This window comes from Takifugu rubripes, chromosome 17 (genome assembly GCF_901000725.2).
Source record: "Takifugu rubripes chromosome 17, fTakRub1.2, whole genome shotgun sequence".
NCBI classification, from domain to species: domain Eukaryota; kingdom Metazoa; phylum Chordata; class Actinopteri; order Tetraodontiformes; family Tetraodontidae; genus Takifugu; species Takifugu rubripes.
The window spans coordinates 8,218,904-8,239,281 of record NC_042301.1 but is presented as its reverse complement, the minus strand read 5'-3'; the positions used below and the strand labels follow the sequence as shown (position 1 = coordinate 8,239,281).

Below are 20,378 nucleotides of genomic sequence, written 5' to 3'. Positions count from 1 at the left end.
GCAAAAAGCAGCAAAATGCCCAAAGCTTGCCTGTCCACGCCTGATTTCTGACGCCGTGTTGAACAATCAAGAAAGGATGGCTAACACGCTTGATAAAATTGCCTCAACCCTGATGACTATAGCCAACACGCTTAAAGAAATCAACGAGAATGTAAAAATAAGAAGAATGTAAAAAAAACTAAACGTGTAAAAGCTGTGCTCGGATTGTGACAATAATGCATTTTATTCACAAACGGGCAATTAATCGCGCTCGAACGTGAACCGCGTGCCTGCAGTCTGGCCCCATCATTGCGTCAGGACGCACATCCTCACGGGGTTGTGGCTCTGTGTCCAAACACATCCAGCGCCCCTTTAAAATGCCGATGGTGCGTTCAATGGTGGAGCGACTGCGCGCATGCATCTGATTGAATAAAACTCCTGTGGAGTCTGAGGGTTGGTCAGTGGTGTCAACAACCAGGGCATATCCTCGATCCCCTAATAAAATAAATCAAGATAAAATCAAATAAAAAGACAGTTTTGGCATGGTTTCCAATTTGGTTGATTAATGTTAAGTCATTGGCACATTTACGTAATTTTAAAATTCTCCGTAAATCACCAAAAATAGGAAATAAACAAATAAACAAATAAATATGACAGAATTATCATTGTAATATTGAATTTTATTGAACTGCACAAGAGAAGAAAACACAACCATGCCAACATGTCGGCACTGAAATGTGCGCAAGAGTACTCCCAAGTCAGGGGTGGGGAACCTCCGGCCTCCGGGCCGTATACGGCCTACGAGACCATTTCTACCGGCCCGCAACGCAATAAGATTTTTATATTTTATATGTGCACTTATACAGTCGGACCGTTCGCTAAACTCCGCGAGCTGCGAGTAGCAGCGGTAGCGTATTTTTGCCTTTCGTATCCTGAAATTTCTTTCGTAACGAGGAAATATTTTCCCGTTTTCTGAGATAAAACAGACGGTTATGTTATGTCCGAGTCAAGGTCAGGGTCAGTGAACACAGCATGTGATGTACGTAGTGGGTTGGACTGATTGACACGGACGAATAATGCTTAGCGAAACACGCTAAACTCGACGAGTTGAAAGGACAGATGAGTTTGGATAAAATTAACGCTCTTCGCCAGAGTTTGGAGGCTCAACAAGCAGCTTTCACACGACCATGTACCGACAGAGAGAATATTACGCGTGCAAGTTTTGTGGTGAGTGAATTAATAGCCACGAAGCTGAAACCTCACGCCGAAGGAGAGTTCGTGAACGCGCCTCGTAGCCGCCGCTGAGGCGCTCGCGCCGTACAAAGTAAAATTGTTTCAAAGCGTGAATTTTTTTTCGTGAATAACTATTGAACTAAGACATATATTGTTATGATTCCAGTGGCTAACGGTATGTTTTTATGGTCAAGGAATCTAAATATGTAGTCAAAGTATATGTGGGACTAATATTTATGGTGGAAATCACAATATGCCAGGAATTGTTGCGCTTGGCGGAGGGCTGCGCTCTCCGAGTGCTTTCTAGTTGTTGTTGTTATTATTATTGTCTTTATCTTTCTTTCTTTTTCAGTTATTTTCTTGATTATCTTGTTGTATTGCAGTTTTTGTGAGTAGAGGCCTCGAACAGGCCCTTACGGGTCTCTTGCCTCAACTCTGCACCTCTTTTTATTGTTTTGTATGATCATGAAAACATATTTTACTTGTCATTTTATTCTATTTTTTTGGTGATTTTATATGCATGTGTGCTAAATAAATAATTCAAACTCAAATGCAGCAATCATGAGACTTAGTAACACAGTGTTTTTTTTTTTTTGCATCCCTAGGTATGTGTTCATAATAGTATGGCCCTCGGAGGACTTTATAAAAATTGAAATGGCCCTCGATATGAAAAGGGTTCCCCACCCCTGTCCTAAGTGTTCGTAGGATTTGTTCTCACCTACGCATAAATCCAGGATAAGAAGAAATTGGTGAATGCCACAATCTTCGTAAAATGTGGGACTTAAGAACAAATTTGTTCGTAAGAACGTTTCGTGAATCTGGCCCAATGTTACTAATTCTTCAGCTCCAGTTACTATCATAGACAGACAAACTATCATACTTAGGGGGTCATCTAATCATTAGGTTAACATCTTAGGTATGCTGTTATAGGCCGAAGCTGCCGGGGTCTAGAAAAATGATCACCTGACAGGCCTCTGTCACCCCACTGGGTCATGGTTTCCTCTCCTCTCCTCTCCTCTCCTCTCCTCTCCTCTCCTCTCCTCTCCTCTCCTCTCCTCTCCTCTCTTCGTGTGAGACGTGTGTGAGCGGAGGAGCGAGTGAGCGAGCGATTGAGTGGAAAAAAACTGTGCGAAAGCGCTTTTTTTCTATAATTTCTTGTGTGTGAGTGTATGCTGGATAATATAGTTTGATTTATTGTGGTGTTTTTCGAGTTTATATTGTTTTAAGGAGTGTGTGTGAGTTTGTGGGGCGGCCGTTATGGCGGCCAACGCCGGTTTGACCGGCTTGAGCAGGAAGCATGGAGTCAAGGTGGAAACTGGCTCTGTGCTTAGTGTGGAGGAGGTGGCACTGGCTGTGGGCCAAAAAATCGGCCACAGCTCGCTTAAATCAGCCGCCCGAATGAACAGGGTGGTCGTATTGTTCTTAGAAAAGGTGGAACAGGTGAACAAGTTAGTGGACATGGGGATCACTGTGGGCAGACAGTTTGTCCAAGTAACCCCGCTGACACAACCGGCGGCAAGGATTACTCTGTCCAACGTGACGCCGTTTATTAGTGACGAGTTTCTTGTGAGGGAGCTGTCGCGGCATGGGAAAGTTTTTTCCCCGATTAGAAAGATGCTTTTGGGCTGTAAGTCTCCGCTGCTGAGACATGTAGTGTCTCACCGGAAACAGGTTCACATGATCCTCAATAACAGGGCGGAGGAATTTAATTATCGTTTCATAGTTCGGGTGGATGATTTCGACTTCACCCTTTTTGCGACCTCCTCCACCCTGAAGTGTTTCAACTGCGGCAAGGAAGGTCATCTGGCCAGGGCTTGTCCGAGCCATGCGGTCCCAGATGCCTGGTGGCGGAGCCTGCCGCTCCCGTGGGGCCCGTGGCGCCTCCGGCCTCGTGGCCCGTTCCAGCGGCGAGGCGTCAGTGGTTTGGTGCAGAGGGAGGCCCCGCTCTCCCGGACGGAGTGGTGGCAGAGTCGCACGCGGAGGAGAAACGGGCCACAACACCACCCTCAGTGGTGGAGTGGGCCTCCTTTTTTCAAGGAGCTTCACTCCATCATCACTGGAGGTGGAGCATGTGGTGAGGGGACGGTGTTTGCTGGTGAAGGCATGCCTCCAGAACCACTTCTTGGTTTTTATTAATATTTATGCTCCCACCAATGGTACAGAGAGGAAGAGCTTTTTAGAAAAAGTCTGCACTGCTTTAAATGGGGATGGGGGATGGATAGTTTTTATTCCTGGGTGGGGATTCTTAACTGCACAGTCTTTTTTAGACCATGCAGAGCCTCATCCAGCCTCGTGACATTGTCTGAGACAGCTGGCCTATTCTCATGGCCTGGTGGATGCGTGGAGGAGGATGCACGCAGACAGCAGGCAATACACTTGGTCCTAGTGACGGTAGGATCTCCTCGGCCAGACTTGACCGTTTTTATTGTTTTAGGTATCACTTCAGTGTTTTTAGGCAGTGTAACATCATGCCAGTTGGTTTTACCGATCACTCGTTGGTTTTAGATGAAGTCATTTTAAAGAACATTGGGCCAGATTCACGAAACGTTCTTACGAACAAATTTGTTCTTAAGTCCCACTTACGAACATTTTACGAAGATTGTGGCATTCACCAATTTCTTCTTATCCTGGATTTATGCGTAGGTAAGAACAAATCCTACGAACACTCAGGAGTACTCTTACGCACATTTCAGTGCCGACATGTTGGCATGGTTGGATTTTCTTCTCTTGTGCAGTTCAATAAAATTCAATATTACAATGATAATTCTGTCATATTTATTTGTTTATTTCCTATTTTTGGTGATTTACAGAGAATTTTAAAATTACGTAAATGTGCCAATGACTTAACATTAATCAACCAAATTGGAAACCATGCCAAAACTGTCTTTTTATTTGATTTTATCTTGATTTATTTTATTAGGGGATCGAGGATATGCTCTGGTTGTTGACACCACTGACCAACCCTCAGACTCCACAGGAAATTTTATTCAATCAGATGCATGCGCGCAGTCGCTCCACCATTGAACGCACCATCGGCATGTTAAAGGGGCGCTGGATGTGTTTGGACACAGAGCCGTGTCCAAACCCGTGAGGATGTGCGTCCTGACGCAATGATGGGGCCAGACTGCAGGCACGTGGTTCACGTTCGAGCGCGATTAATTGCCCGTTTGTGAATAAAATGCATTATTGTCACAATCCGAGCACAGCTTTTACACGTTTATTTTTTTTACATTCTTATTTTTTTTACATTCTTGTTGATTTCTTTAAGCGTGTTGGCTATAGTCATCAGGGTTGAGGCAATTTTATCAAGCGTGTTAGCCATTCTTTCTTGATTGTTCAACATGGCGTCAGAAATCAGGCGTGGACAGGCAAGCTTTGGGCATTTTGCTGCTTTTTGCTCTGTCTACAGGGTCCTGCTGCAGTTCCTTTTTATGGGCATTAGTGGGCAGTGACTTATGCTAATCGTATGTTAATTAGACTCACCTGGCACGCGCTTTCAACTTACGAACAGATGGCATTCATCAATCTAAGAACACAGCTGCGAACAATTCTGGGGCTTACGAACGCGTTGATGAATCCGACATAGGGTTTTCTTAAGAAACTTCTTAAGAACAACTTAAGAAAGAATCTAAGTAGATTCTTAAGAACATATTGGTGAATCTGGCCCATTATGCCCAGGAGTGCATACTGGCATTTTAACTCCAGCCTAGCCCAGGACAATAGTTTTAGAGAGGTTTTATGTCATTTCTGGTCAGAGTGTTGAAAGAAAAAATCCGATTTTACATGCTTAGGACAGTGGTGGGATTGTGGTAAATTAGAGATACAGCTCCTGTGCCAGCAGTATACTCTCAATGCCACGCAGGACACACGCAGGTCGATAAAAGACCTAGAGATGGAGATAGTGGAGCTAGAGGCGATTGGCAGCTCCACAGGAGATCGAGGGTATACAGTATTGAAATCCTCCAATCGGGCCAGATAAGGAAGCCGGCCGAGTTCTTTTCCTCCTTATATGAGAGTGAGTAGTGCAGGGATGACGGCCTGTTTAATGAGTTCTGCGGGGACCTTCCTCGGGTCTCTGAGGAGAAAAACTCGCGGCTGGACAGGCCGTTGCAACTCGATGAGCTCCACGCCACCCTCCTCAGCATGAAAGGAAGGAAAGCTCCAGGTGTTGATGGGCTCACGGTAGAGTTCTTCAAAGCCTTCTGGGATATTGTGGCCCACGACATGCTGGAGGTATTCAACGAGAGCCTGGCCTCGAGTTCCCTGCTGTTGTCCTGTAGGAGAGCGGTGGTCACCCTCCTGCCAAAAAAGGGCAACCTGCAGGAGATTAAGAACTGGCGCCCTGTGTCTCTGCTGTGTATGGATTATAGGATTCTGTCCAAGACTTTGGCCTCCAGGCTCAGAGAAGCTATGGAGCAGGTCATCCACCGGGACCAAACTTACTCTGTGCCCGGCAGGTCCATAGTAGATAATGTCCACCTAATTCAGGATATTTTGGAAGTCTCTAGGTCATTGGACATTGATACTGGTCTCATTTTGTTAGACCAGGAAAAGGCTTTTGACCGGGTTGAAGACGAGTTCATCTGGAAGGTGATGGAGAGGTTTGGGTTCAGCCCTGGCTTCATAGCGATGATCCGCGTCCTGTACTGTGACATTGTGAGTATGCTGAAGTTCAATGGCAGTCTGGGTGCCCCCTTCAGGGTGCGTAGAGGCGTCCGGCAGGGCTGCGCCCTCTCTGGAATGCTCTACGCTCCTTTCCTTGAACCCCTCCTCTCTAAGATCCGTACAAACATGGATGGCCTGGTTTTGCCGTCCTTTTACAAAAAAATAGTTTTATCTGCCTACGCAGATGATATAATAATAGTGGTGCGTAGGCAGAGTGACGGGGACACCCTATTTAATTTAACGGTTTTATTCAACCGCCTGTCCGCAGCCAGGGTCAACTTGCACAAGAGTGAAGCCCTGGCCGTTGGCAGCTAGGAAAATGGTCTGCCGGTCCTTCCCCAAGATCTTGCCTGGTGGCCTAAAGTACCTAGGTGTTTTTATTGGAGATGAAGAAACTGAAAAACAAAATTGGCTAGACACGTTAGAAAAAGTAGAAAGGAAAATTGAAAAATGGAAGTGGCTTCTCCCCCGTATGTCGTACAGAGGCAGGACTCCTCAATAACCTGGTGGCCTCTGTGCTCTGGCACCGGCTCACTTGCATGGAGCCCCCCTCTGGTTTGTTAGCACAGGTTCAGACAAGAGTCCTGGCTTTCTTCTGGGACGGCATGCATTGGGTCCAGCAGGGGGTGCTGTACTTGCCTAGAGAGGAGGGAGGACAGGGCCTCATCCACCTGGCCAGCAGGACCGCCGCTTTTAGAATACATTTTGTACAGAGGTTTTTAACAGGGCCGGCAAACCTAATGGGGAGAGATGTGGCCAAATGTGTCTTTAGACAGGTGAGTAACTTGGGGCTGGATGATGCTCTGTTTTTAACTGACTTTAAATTTGAAAAATTAAATGGGCTACCGCCATTTTATCAAAGTGTTGTTAAGGCATGGGCCCTTTTTAAAGTTGAAAAAAGAACCAGCTCTGACTCTCTGTATTGGCTGCTAAGGGGTGCATGGAGCCAGGTTGAACGACTCGGCCGAAGCCATGCCCTGCTGACCCATTCAACCTGACCCTACCGGCAAACTACTTTACTAAATATAATGTATTTCTGTATGTACTCTGGAGTATGTGTGCCTATTCTCTCCTCTACCTCTGCTCTCCTCCCTATTCCTCTACCTGTCCTCCCCCTTCTCCTCTCTCTCTACCCAGCCAGCCATCAGCAGGAGGGTCCCCCTACATGAGCCTGGTCCTGCTCAAGGTTTCTTCCTGTTAAAGGGGAGTTTTTCCTTGCCACTGTTGCTTGTCTAGGGTTAGGCCCTGGGATTCTTTAAAGTGCCTTGAAACAATTTTGATTGTAAAAGATGCTATATAAATAAAAACTGATTAATTGATTGATATTATAACATTAACCCTAAACCTCACATAACATTAACCCTGATATTAAACCTAACCCAAACATTAATCATAAACCTAACCTTAACATCAACCCTAGCATCAATCCTAACCCCAGCATCAATCCTAACCCCACCCATTTCCAAACGCTAATGCCACCCATTAACCTAACCCTTTTCCTAACCCTAACCACACCCCTTTCCTAACCCTAATTATTTCAGAACCCAAAACCTTTTCCTAACCCTTAACCTAACAATAAGCCTAACGTTAACCCTAACATTAATACTACCCATGCTAAATACGAGAATCACATCGAGACTTTTTCATTTGTACAAGCCCACAAGCGGTGGACAATGCCAGAAATCTAATTCATCCGAGTTATTTTAACTCTTAGAATGGAAACAAACAGAGCAGAAGATCTGATCCATTTAAAACACAACTGTTGGCTTACCTGACATCGTTACGTTAAAAAAAAAAAAAAATGACACAGGTTTTCTTCCATCTTTATTTCATTATGCTTGTCCTCAGCATCGCATTTCATAGAATTTATTTCATAGAATTGACATTCTGTTACATCACAGACAATATATCACAACAATATCAAAGAAGGTTTTTTTGTTTCTTTGGGTTTTTTCCAAAATAGCCAGAATAGTTTTCCCAGTTAAATAAGTGCTCTGATAATAGAGCTGCTCCTAAAGCCAAACCCAATGACAAAAAGAAAGCCATGATGGTTCCAGCTGTTTCTGCTTCATGTGGAAGAACTTTCCGACAGAGCAAAAGAAATTAAAAAAATATAAAATGTCTATTTTAAAATTGCTAGGATGAAAAAATGTGTTGGCATAATTTTGTTTATTTCCTCACTTGGGCCCAAAGCACATGCAGAGACTGGCCAGATATCCATTACTGAAGGCAAATAGGATCATGAACAAGATGAAAAATGCATCATGATAAAATAAGACAGGCAGATGGAGATGAGGCTGAACGTTACACAACATGAAGAGTGGGATGAAAATGACATGACACTCAATCATCCCAGGAAGTAACAGACTGTCTTTTCTAGACTGAAAAAGAAAAAAACAACAAAACTTTAAACAAAGACAGTCAAGGAGAACAACCACAGGTCTAATAACACAGATGTCTGTCTACGACGGTATATTTTTGACACATTAACGCTTAATGTTTGTCTTCTGTGGAAAATCATTCATAAGTTTGTCTTATTTAAGTAGGCTTCTTAACAACTACCAGGAACATGAATCAGGTAATTACACATGAGAAAGTGTTGATTAAAGAAAATCATATTTTCATTTGACAAAAACTTATAAATTGTATTTTTATTTGCTTTTGTTTTATATTTTGTTTGCACTTTGATAAAAAAATGAAAGAAACATACAATGTGCCATGTCCTGAACAAACCTGGATAAAATTATTTAAAGAGAAAAAAAATTACTAATCAATTTCCTGTTGGATGAATTAAGTTTACCCACATACAGAGTGCTGTTAAACTTCGGCCTCCCCAATCACACAGATTAAAAAGCAGGAAACAGCTGACTGGGACAAAGTACTGATCTGTGAAATAAACATAGTCAGGGTCTGGACAGAAGGCGAAACATCTTCAAGAGAAGAAAAACAGTCCAGTTGACACACAAAATTACCTTGGATAATAGTCAGGGTATGTCACCATGAAGTGAATTAACATTCTTTCATGCACTAATCTCATCTCTGAGCTTTTCAGAACATGCTTATATTTTACAGTGCTGTACCCAGCTGTGACAGCTCATCATATTGTAGTGACCCTGCTCTAATAATTGAAGAAAATTAATAAATCCAACTATACCTCACACTTAGCAGAAATAAAGCCACAAACACAAGCGTATAATCAACATCATATGTGAGAACATGAACATAGACTGGTTGTAAAATGTATGTATACATCCATATTATTCTTCTTTTGACCATTTTTTGTAACTGTTTTGTCTGTGGGATTTGTGTAAATCCAGAAAGGTTACAAATTTAAACATGCTAAACATGGTGTTGGAGAGTTCTGATCACTCCCAACTTGTGTTCCAGTGGGTGGTGAGAGTCAAACTGGAGGTACTGGTCAGTGTGTGTAGGTTTTCTGTAGACTTCGATGGTGAGATTTCTGTCCTCAGTGATCTTGACCGCGCAGTCCAGAAAGGCCAGACTGTTTCCTTTTACATCTTCCCGGGTGAATTTTACATGCTCGTCTGTTTTGTTGAGGTGATCGGAGAACGCTTCCAATTCTTGTGTTTGAATTTTGACCCAGGTGTCATCAACATACCTGAACCAGTGGCTTGGTGCAGTTCCTGTGAAGGATGTCAGGGCCTGGGATTCCACCTTCTCCATGTATAGATTGGCAACTATAGGGGATACTGGTGAGCCCATGGCACAGCCATGTTTCTGCCTGTAGAAGCCTTCTCTGTACTGGAAATAGGTGGTGTTCAAACACAGGTCCAGCATGGTGCAGATTTGGGCCGGTGTTAAGGTTGTTCTTTCTGTAAGGTTCTTGTCCAATAGAAGGTGCTTGTGGATGGTGTCTATGGCGCTGGCGGTGGGGATGCACGTGACGAATGACGTGACATCATAAGATACCATAGTCTCTTCTGGAAGTAGTGTGAGTCCAACGACTTTTTGAGCAAAGTCTTGGGAGTTTTTGATGTGGTGTGGGGTGTTGCCAACCATGGGCGACAAGATGGAGGCCAAGTATTTGGAAATGTTGTAGGTTGCAGAATTGATGCTGCTTACTATGGGTCTGAGAGGGGTCCCTGGTTTGTGGATCTTAGGCAATCCATAAATGCAAGGGATGGTTTCTCCTGGATATAGACGGTAGTATTGTGGTCTGTCAATGGCTTTATCCTTTTCCAGCTTCTGTAGTAAGTCATACCAAAATATAAACCAAGTGATAAACATTTTGTAACTCAGTTATTACACTTTAATTGACAAAAAATTGGGAAAATATTCATTTGAAAAATGCATTCTAAGCATACCTTTTTAAAGATCTTCACCACAGAGATTTTTTGCCGTTTCGTCTGATCTGTTGCTTCATTTTTATTGTCTGGAATACATTAATGTCAGAAGACACAGTAAACTACATACTTAAAGGAAAAAAATAACAAGAAATTATATTGTTTCTGTTTGCAGCAATTGTCAATTTTTTTTACTTCTCTTCATAAGATTAACTGAGTTCTGTTCATCTGTCATTTTTTTCTGTTTGTCTCTTGATAAAACTGGAAATATTCCTACAAAGCACAAACGAAATGTTCCAAACTATTTGGGAGAAGTATGTGTGTGTTTCTTTGTTTTACCAGCTTAGGTAGAACAACATACGAGAGAATGCACATAAAAATAACAGTGCAGGCTGTGATAAATGAACCAAATGCTGAATCATGAAGATCTGAACCACCTGAGAGAAGAATAGGAAGAGAGGAAATTAACGGAAATAATTACCTTTACTATAAAAAGTATCTAAAACGTTCTGTCTATATCATCTCTTTCTGAGATAATGATTTCTGTGACTTAAATGATGATGTGACACACTTGCAATGGCGCAAATCATGGCAAAGGCTGCAAAGCTTCCAGCGAGTCCCTGACCGCTCATGATTAGAGTAGTATATGAAGCCGGTAGCAATCCAGCCATTCCAAATAGACTTCCCTGTAACACAGCCCCAAAGGCTGTTGAGACCAAAACAAAATAAATTACCACTGCTGTCCTGCAAAGGAGTCAAATCAATCAATGAATACTGCCTTTTTTCATAGTTTGAAACTATTAGGAAAACCTGAGAACACGCACAGTTGATGATGACAATCTTCACCATGGTTAGACAGAAAAAAGTTAGAGGTTCTAGAGGAACTTTGACAATAATGGCTGTGATGATGAAAAACAAACATGATGACAGTAAGGCTGCCCAACACTCGCAAACACTGAGATATCCTAAAGAAGGGCAAGAAAAGGAAAAAAAATCCATAAAGAAACAGAGCAGCAGGGTTTTTAAAAAAAGAAAAAAACAACAACTCTTGGATGACACACATCATTTAGGTTTCTTTAAACAAACAGAACTTTAAACACAATTCTGAATGTCAGTGGTAGCACCACAGATGGAGACATTCTTAAAAAAAAAGTTATTTTCTTTTAAGCTTTGTTCAGTTTAAGTCTGCACAGAGGGAACTGACTTGTACTAGTGTTGATAGAAACATATATTTTCTTTTAGACATTGTGGAGTTGAAACAAAGCTTAAATTTGCAAGTACACGACAACCTTTAAGACAGTTTAACATCTGCCATGTGATGAACACATGTGGTTAAAATGTTGATCTAAATGGAAAGAACAGATGATGCAACAATCGTAAGTCTTTAACCCAGGACATATCACCTCCAAAGACTTTGAAGGCAAACACTTTGAACTTCCATTGAAAAGGTCTTCATTACTGTTTGATTGCAGTACTTACAGTGAATGCAGGATAGAGTTGAGGCACGTGCAGAGTAGTGGCAGCATGGCAAAAAACGTCATCAGGTTATTGAACTTTGCCTCCAGAATGCTACGATCCTCGCCTGCTGCCTGTGTCTGATTGGCTAAAGTATCACCCAAAGAAGATTCCTTTAGATGACTATTGAAGTACTATAAACAAAGCATAGTTGAGTCCATGAGTTTATACTAGTTTTATTTAGAATTGTTGTTTGTCCTCCACATTAGAGGCATGTTGAGAAGACAAGGCTGTCTAATAATGGAGAAGGTATCAAACCATGATAGCAGTCATGAAGAAATTCCAGGGCAGCAGTGTTCCTAAACCCAGCATAAAAAAAGATCAGCCAAACTCCATAGTACCTGAAATAATTTTATGATAAAATATTTTTCTTCAATTCAAATTCTCAGAAAACACAGACACAGGCCCCAGTTAGCAGGTCTGCTAACTCTCTTGCCTATCAATTTTTGACCATCTACAACAAAGCAATTAAACAAGCAACTACATTTTTTAGTGTAGTTAACTCTCTAACATTTAAAACCATAATAGTTTCATGTGAATGACACATTAAGATGAGGCCTAATTTGCTCAAATGAAGGCACCAGTACATGTAATTTCTTAAGTGAACAGGCATTAAAATTATTATTTATTAACAAGCATTCAGTTTACTGATCGAATCACTCACAGTAGCACTAATAAAAGACAAGGGATATAAATAACAGCACAAAAAAGTTCTGTCTTATTTCGCCACTTTTAGAATATCAGAAGTCTAAGTTTGCCTGCAAGAGGCACACAGATCTGATTAATGTACTTACTTGTCCTGTGGTATGCTGATTGTCATCTTTAAGGAAAAAGGGTTAGGAATGGACCTGCAGACATGACAAACAGATAGCTGAGGATGCTGCACAACTAATACATTCTGCACTGCTGAACTCCAACAGGGTGGTTCTTATTTGCATTGGCACATGTCCCATTCTATCACTTCTACTTAAAACATACTAGCTTCTATTTTTGTTTATCTGAAAAAGCTACCATTAAGCCTGCTCATTTTTTTTAAATCCCCCAAAAGCTAATATTTGAAAAATACTATAGTAATTACAGTTATTGGCATGAATAATTTATGTATGTGTCTACAAAGTAGTTTGCAGGAGTCGGATTGTGGGTGGAGTCAAATCACCTCCCCCCACTAGGTGGCCAATCGATCAATCTTTATTTATATAGTGTCTGTTACAATCAAAATTGTTTCTAGGCGCTTTACAGAATCCCAGGGCCTGGACCCCGAACAAGCAACAGTGGCAAGGAAAAACTCCCCTTTACTAGGAAGAAACCTTGACCAGGACCAGGCTCATAAAGGGGGACCCTCCTGCTGATGTCCGGCTGGGTAGAAAGACAGGTAGAGAACATAGAAATACATTATTTTAATTAAAATAAACTGCCGGTAGAGTCGAGTTGAGTGGGTCAGCATACAACTATGAAGGCGGCGACACCTGTAGATGAACACAGAGGGGAGGGGGAGCAGGAAAAACTACACAAGTAACATCACCGATCTATTTGGAGAGGAGAGGAGAGTAGAGGAAACCATGACCCTGTGGGGTGACAGAGGCCTGTCAGGTGATCATGTATTATGTTTGAAGTATTATAGTTTGTCTGTCTAGGATAGTAAATAGAACTACAGAATTAGTGATCATAAGAGTTTTAAGTCTAATCTTAAAAGTAGAGATAGCATCAGCCTCCCATAGAGGCAGCTGGTTCCATAGCAGGGGGGCTTGGTAGCTAAATGCTTGGCTGCCCATTCTACCTTTAGAGACTGTGGGGACAACAAGTAAACCAGCATTCTGAGAACGGAGCGGTCTATTGGGAATATAAGTGTCAAGTTATCTCCCTTATTTCAGCACCTGCCCAACGTGAAAATGGCCTGGTTCGATAAATCCCCAAAGGACACGAGATCAACTCTTCCATTTCACCTCAATCTTTATTTTATTTTCAAGATTGTTTGGCTTGCATTGCCATTAGCATTAGTAGCAGGATTAGGATTAGGTTGAAAACCTTTAACACAAAAGGAGACAATTTAGCAAACAATTCAAACAAACATAAATATCTCCATCAATTCAAAGTTTTTTTTCATACCGGTGACGTCTTTGGGAGGAACCCTGTGTTGAAATCGTCCTCTTTGTCAATTGACTTCTCTTTCGTTCCTCAGTGCTCTTCTTTCCCAGAGTGAGTACCTTTTAGTGTGGAGTGAGACCCTTTTAAGTGCTGCCTCCAGTGCAGCTTCCAGGTGTCCCCACTTTGTGATTACCGCCTGCTCTGCTCAATAATGCATAATAATTTGTAGTTGGTGTGAAGAACTCCAGGATAAACGTCTGAGATTTAGCTCAACACCTCCCACTTGAGCTCTTGGTTTTTTTTACAACTGGGAGGTCACACCATTCTTCTATGCCTTTTGCTGTTCTTCAAGGAAGTAAGATAACAAGGCGTCTGACATCCCTATGAAGAATTGTTGCAGGAATTTTTGATGAGAGCTTCTTGATTCCATCTCTGCTAGTTTTCATGGCCCCTCTTCTGATTGGCTTGGCAAGCGAGACAGGGTAGCTGGGAAAGGTTCTCACTTTTACATCTCTTACAATGCCTTTTCCATCGGTGTTGACAGTGACCACTCTGGCCAATTTGTATTGACCTCTCAGGGCATTTTGGTCAGCTAGCCAAATCACATCTCCCACTGCAACATTTTGCTCCTTGGTGTGCCATTTGTTTCTTACAAATAGGTTAGGACCAGCCAGTTGGCACCATTTTTGCCAGAATCTGCTGACCTCTCTCTGAATACTTTGGAGTCTCTTGTATGGATAGCCATCAAACTGGAAGTCTCCTGGATCCGCCGTAGGACTGGTCCTTCCTAGTAACAGGGAATTTGGGGTGATACACTCCACGCAGTCTTCCCTGCTTTGAACTCTAGCATCAATGGGTCTTTCATTTGCCAGGTTGGCTGCCATGAAGAGAAACGTCTGGAATTCCCCCCATGTGAAAACTCCAACTCCACAAAGGTTGCTTAAGGCCCACTTCACTATTCTGACAGCTGCCTCTGCTGCTCCATTCCTATGGGGAGAGTCTGCAGGGTGGATTTTCCAAGACCACTCTGTCCCGACCACTCCGCAAAATCCTCAAGCTGAGGCCTGTTCAGTTGGTCCAGCAATTTATGCTGCTGCTCTAGAACAGGTTTTGCCCCCACAAAGTTCGTTCCTGGGTCAGACCACAGTTTTCTGGGGTGCCCTCTTAGTGAAGTAAACCTCTGGTATGCCAGCAGGAATCACTCTGTTGACTGATCACTGACATCAGTGTGTATAGCTCTTGAAGCCATGCAGCAGAAGACAATTCCCCAAACTTTAAGTTTTACTCTTTTCTTTAACTCATCCTTAACCTCATAAGGTCCGAACAGGTCCATGGTTGTAAATTCGAATGGTACGGCTGGGCGTGATCGCTCTGGTGGAAGGTCACTCATGATCTGCTGACACTGTTTTGCTTTGTTTTTCCGGCAGATCACACAGCTGTCCACCATTTTCTTTGCAAGCCGACGACCTTTTATCACCCAGGCCCTTTTCCTCATCCTGAGAAGGGTCCCTGCTACACCTTCATGGTTAACTTTGTGGGCTTCTTCGGCCAACAAAGTTGACAACCATTCTTCATATGGTAAATCTGGCACTGCAGTCTTGTCTTCATTGAACATTTGAATACGGCCTCCACAGACTAGGAGTCCAGAGTCCACATCTCTCTATACTGCCAACCTGCTTAAAGTGGTGTGTGGGAATGTAGCTCCTTCTTGGGCTGCAAGGAAGAGGTCTCTAAGTGCATCCTCATGTTCTTCTGGAGTCAGCACAGCTTCCTTGGCCTTTTCTTTGATTGACCTTGCCTCCCACTTTGACTGTCCTCTAGTCGGACCCTTCTTCTCCAGCCACTTCTTGGCAGCTCGCCACACCCAGGCGATAACTTTGATGAGTCTGGACAAGCTGCTGAATTTTTCCACATCCAAAAGATTCTTCACCCAGCCAGCAGGCTTCCTTTCTGGAAGAGGGGATGGATTGGATGTAGTCTCCTGAATTTCACTTTGACTTTCCTGCAGGTGGTCTCTCTGACCCATTTTTCCTTTGGCTCTTGTCAGCACTGCTGAGAATGCCTTCCTCTGGAGTTTATCAACATTCTCCCTGGCATGCACTGCAACCTCCCCACCTGACTTTATAGGCCACTCCTCCACTGGCAGCTTCAGAAACTCTGGTCCAGTCTGCCATGTGGAATCCTCTCTCAAATCTTCAGGAGTGCCTCCTCTTGTAATGATGTCAGCAATGTTTAGATCCCCAGGGATCCACCACCAGTCTTGCGCTGGTCCAGACCCCTGGATTTCACCCACTCTGTTGGCAAAGAAGGTCTGGTAACCATAGCTGTCTCTTTGAATGGCCCCCAGGACTGTCTGACTGTCTACTAGATGGAACCATCTTTCAATATCCAATCTTCCACGCTTCTCAACATATTTCCTGATCCTGGCTGCAAAGACAGCTCCACAGATTTCTGCTTTGATGGCTTCTCCCTTTTGATCCAGTGGCCTTAGCTTGGCTTTTGATTCCACGAACCGGACTTCAATCCCTCGACTTGTCTCCCACCTCAAATAAATGACAGCTCCATAAGTTTTGTCACTTCCATCTGTGAATGTGATCCCCCATGGCTTGCCTTTCCAGTCAGCTGGTGTGAGGCTCCTGTGGAATTTAATCTGTCCAAGATGGACATACTCTTCAAATAACTGAATGGCTTCTTCTCTGAGACCTTCTGACAGTGGTTTATCCCAGGTTTCTCTGGTCAGCTTGCCACCACCTCCCTCCTGGAATGCTTTTCTGACAAGGATCGCCCCCTTCTGTTTGGCGGGTGTGACAAAGCCAATTGGGTCATAAAGCCTATCTATCTGGCTCAGGAGTCCCCTCCTAGTCAGTGGATTAGGTGTCTCAGGTCTCACCTCCTCTTTGAGAAGATTCTTGCCAACTCTCATTTTCTGTTTCCTTTTGGAAAAATTAATTGAAGTCATCATGTAGAGTTTGTCCTCCTCTACTTGGTACCCAATGCCCAGGGCTTTGTTGTCTCCATCCCTCATTTGATTTGGAAGAATTAGGGTCTGACTTTGTCTTAACCCCTTCTTCAGAACTCCTGCTTCCATTTCCTTCCTCCCACTTTCCCCTGACCGGACCCATGGTTTGAGAGAAAATCCTCCAGCTCTTAGGATTTCTTCAATTCCTTCTGTGATTTTGTCCAGTTTCTTAAGGTCATTGTGAGAGGTAAAGAGGTCATCCACGTAACTGTTCTCTTCAAGGACTCTGCGTTCATCCTCCAGGTGAGCAAAGATGGGCAGTCTTGCTGTCAACCGCATAGCTAACTTTGCAATGCATCCAGCTGGTCTGTCTCCAATGTTGACTCTTGTGATGGCATATTCACTTATCCTTTCATCTGGATTGTCTCTCCAGAGAAACCTGTGCAAATGCATCTCACGCTCCTCCAACCATACTGAGTTATACATTTTCTTGATGTCTCCTAAAGCTGCGTAGACACCTCCTCTGAACCTCAGTAGAACAGCTCTGATTGGATTGAGAACATCTGGTCCCTTTAGCAGAATATCATTCATGCTAAGTCCTTTGGCTGCTGTTCCAAACAATCCTCACTGGAGTCGTCACTGAATGAGGATTAGGTGCCACCAGATGGCTTACATACCACACTGGTCCTTTCCAGTTATTAATCTCTTCTCCAGTGAGTTTTATGGCAGCACCTCGTTCAACCATTTCATGGATTTGGGTTGCATATGCCTCTTGCCACTCTGGATCTCTCTTCAGCTGTCTTTCTGTCCTCAAAAATGTTGCCTGCATTGCAGCTTTGTTGTTGGGGAGTGAAGCAGGATCTACAGTCAATGGATATTTTGCATCCCAGTGTGGAGATGTTGAGTGAGAATCTTCCTTGACATAAGTGAGGCCTTCTTCAGTTATCTCAAGCTCCCTCTCCTCTGCCAAAGTCATTTCTTTCCCACCTGGTTGGCAGTTCCCACATCGGCATCCTCCACACCTTGGCTCACATGCAGCCTCAATGCTGTTCCACCTCCACCACTCAAGGAACTCACGGTTGCCAACAGCTGAAAACTTTGCTTGATTCACCTCCTTCTGTTGTACCTGAGCTGCCTCAGTGGTTGGATTCCAGACAATTTCCTCATATTTGACAGCAGCTGTGAGCAAAGTGTGTTTTGGACTCATGTGCCGCCACATCCACTTCTTCACACAAATCAGGGTGAGCTCCAGCCACCGTCTTTCCCAGGGGACCCTCCCACAAGACAAGATCTCCCACAATTCTCACCCTTTGTGGAACGAGTCTTCCCTCTCTGTGACTAATGAGATTTTCAACTTCTTCTGGCCTTCTTAATTCGTCAAACTGGACCTCTGGGAAGAACTCCTGCAATTTCTCTGGTTGGATTACTTTGTGCACATTGGCAATTTCATCCAGGCCGTAGCAGACAAGCTCATGAGCCCTCTTGGTCCTTTTCATATGATCATGTTGCATTCACTTTTGTTTTTTAAAAAAAAAAGTGCATCCATACCCAAAATGACATTTTCTCCACTTGCAAACGTCAACAAAGTCCAAATGTGATTGCAACGTTAGTTTTCACATGATCCTGAAGCAATCACTTCTGTTTTGGAAAAAAAGTGCATGCATACCGAAAATGTCTGTGTAGATTCTCAATCATCCATCATCATCAATCACGACGGTTCGTAGGAAGCGTAGCCCAAAACAAAGGCCCACGGTGCACCACCAACCGCTTCCCGTGGCTAACCGCTTTTCCCCACTCGGCGACACACCCGCCGAGAAACCGACCCTGGTAATTGGCGACTCTGTTTTGCGCTACGTGAAGCCGACTCCAGCGACCATAGTTAGGTGCATTCCGGGGGCCAGAGCGGGCGACATAGAAGCAAATTTATGGCTGCTGGCGAGACGTAATCGTAAATTTGGTAAAGTTATTATTCACGTCGGAGCCAACGACACCCGGCTTCGTCAGTCGGAGGTCACTAAAATTAACTTGGAGTCGGTGTGTAACTACGCAAAAACGATGTCGGACTCCGTAGCATTCTCTGGTCCCCTCCCCAATCTGGCCAGCGATGAGATGTTTAGCCGCATGTCATCGCTTCGTCGCTGGCTGTCACGGTGGTGCCCCGATAACCAGGTGGCCACGGTTAAAAGTTCACCAAGCACAGAGCAGGGGAGCGGTCAATCACCAAAATCTTATTAAAATTAATACTGAAGCACAAGTTGGAGAAACTAATATCACAATTAAGTGTGGACTGTTAAATATTAGATCTCTTTTGTGTAAATCCCTGTTAGTGCACGACCTGATAGCGGATCATCACATTGATTTATTTTGTCTTACTGAGACCTGGCTTCAGGAGGAGGAGTATGTGAGCTTAAATGAATCTACTCCTCCTACCCATCTTAATTATCATATTCCACGGGTTACTGGTCGAGGAGGGGGAGTGGCAGCAATCTATCACTCCAAGTTATTAATTAATCCCAGACCAAAACATAGCTTCAGTTCATTTGAAAGCCTGACTCTTGGCATCACTCATCTGAACTGGAGGACAGAAAAGCCACTTCTGTTTGCAGTTGTATATCGGCCCCCTGCTGGGCCACATTCAGAGTTCCTGTCTGAGTTCTCTGACTTCTTATCTGACTTGGTCCTTAGAACGGAAAAAGTCATTATCATTGGAGACTTTAACATCCATATGGACGTTATAAACGACAGCTTTAGAAATGGCTTCATTTCATTACTTGAGTCAGTTGGTTTCCTCCAGCAGATAAACCAACCAACTCACAGCTTTAACCACACCCTAGATCTAGTCCTGACTTATGGTGTTGAGGTAGAACATGTGTCAGTGTTCCCTCGGAACCCAGTCCTGTCAGACCACTCTTTGATCACTTTTACATTTATGATTAAGGATTCTTCTATGCTCAGAACAAAGTCTTACTATAGCAGATGTCTTTCAGATAATGCTGTAGCTAAGTTTAAGGAAGTGATCCCTGTGCTGATCCCAGGACCACCATGTGTTTCCCCAGGGATCAATCATTATAATCTTAGCCCTGCTGAGGTTGACTCTATTGCTGAAGGTGCAGCAACCTCACTGAGAATCACGCTTGATTCTGTTGCCCCCCTGAAAAAGAAAATAGTAAATCAGAGGAGGTGTGCCCCCTGGTATAATTCACATATCAGGACCCTCAAGCAGAAAGTGCGAAGACTGGAAAGGAAGTGGCATTCCTGTAAGATAGACAGCTACCATGTAGCCTGGAAAGACTGTCTATTAGTATACAAAAAGGCCCTTCGCAAGGCTAGAACAGCTTATTTTTCTTCTTTGATTGAGGAAAATAAGAACAACCCCAGGTTTCTCTTCAGCACTGTGGCCAAATTAACCAAGAGTCACAGTGTTTTAGATCCACGTATCCCTTCTTCCCTTAGTGGTGAAGACTTCATGAGCTTCTTCACTGATAAAGTTCTAGCTATCAGAGAGAAAGCTAACCAGGCCATCCCTACAACTGGACCATCACCAGATGTGCCGACTGTGGGAACATGCAGGGTCTCCAACGAGCCCTTAAGCTCCTTCAGCCCTATATATTTTTCTGAGGCGTCATCGCTAATTCAGA

At 43.5% G+C, this 20,378-nt stretch overlaps 1 pseudogene; it reads right to left on the bottom strand.

The window, feature by feature from the left end:
* Positions 1–10,412: 10,412 nt before the first annotated feature.
* Positions 10,413–12,643, bottom strand: LOC101070691 (equilibrative nucleoside transporter 1-like; annotated as a pseudogene).
* Positions 12,644–20,378: the final 7,735 nt, after the last annotated feature.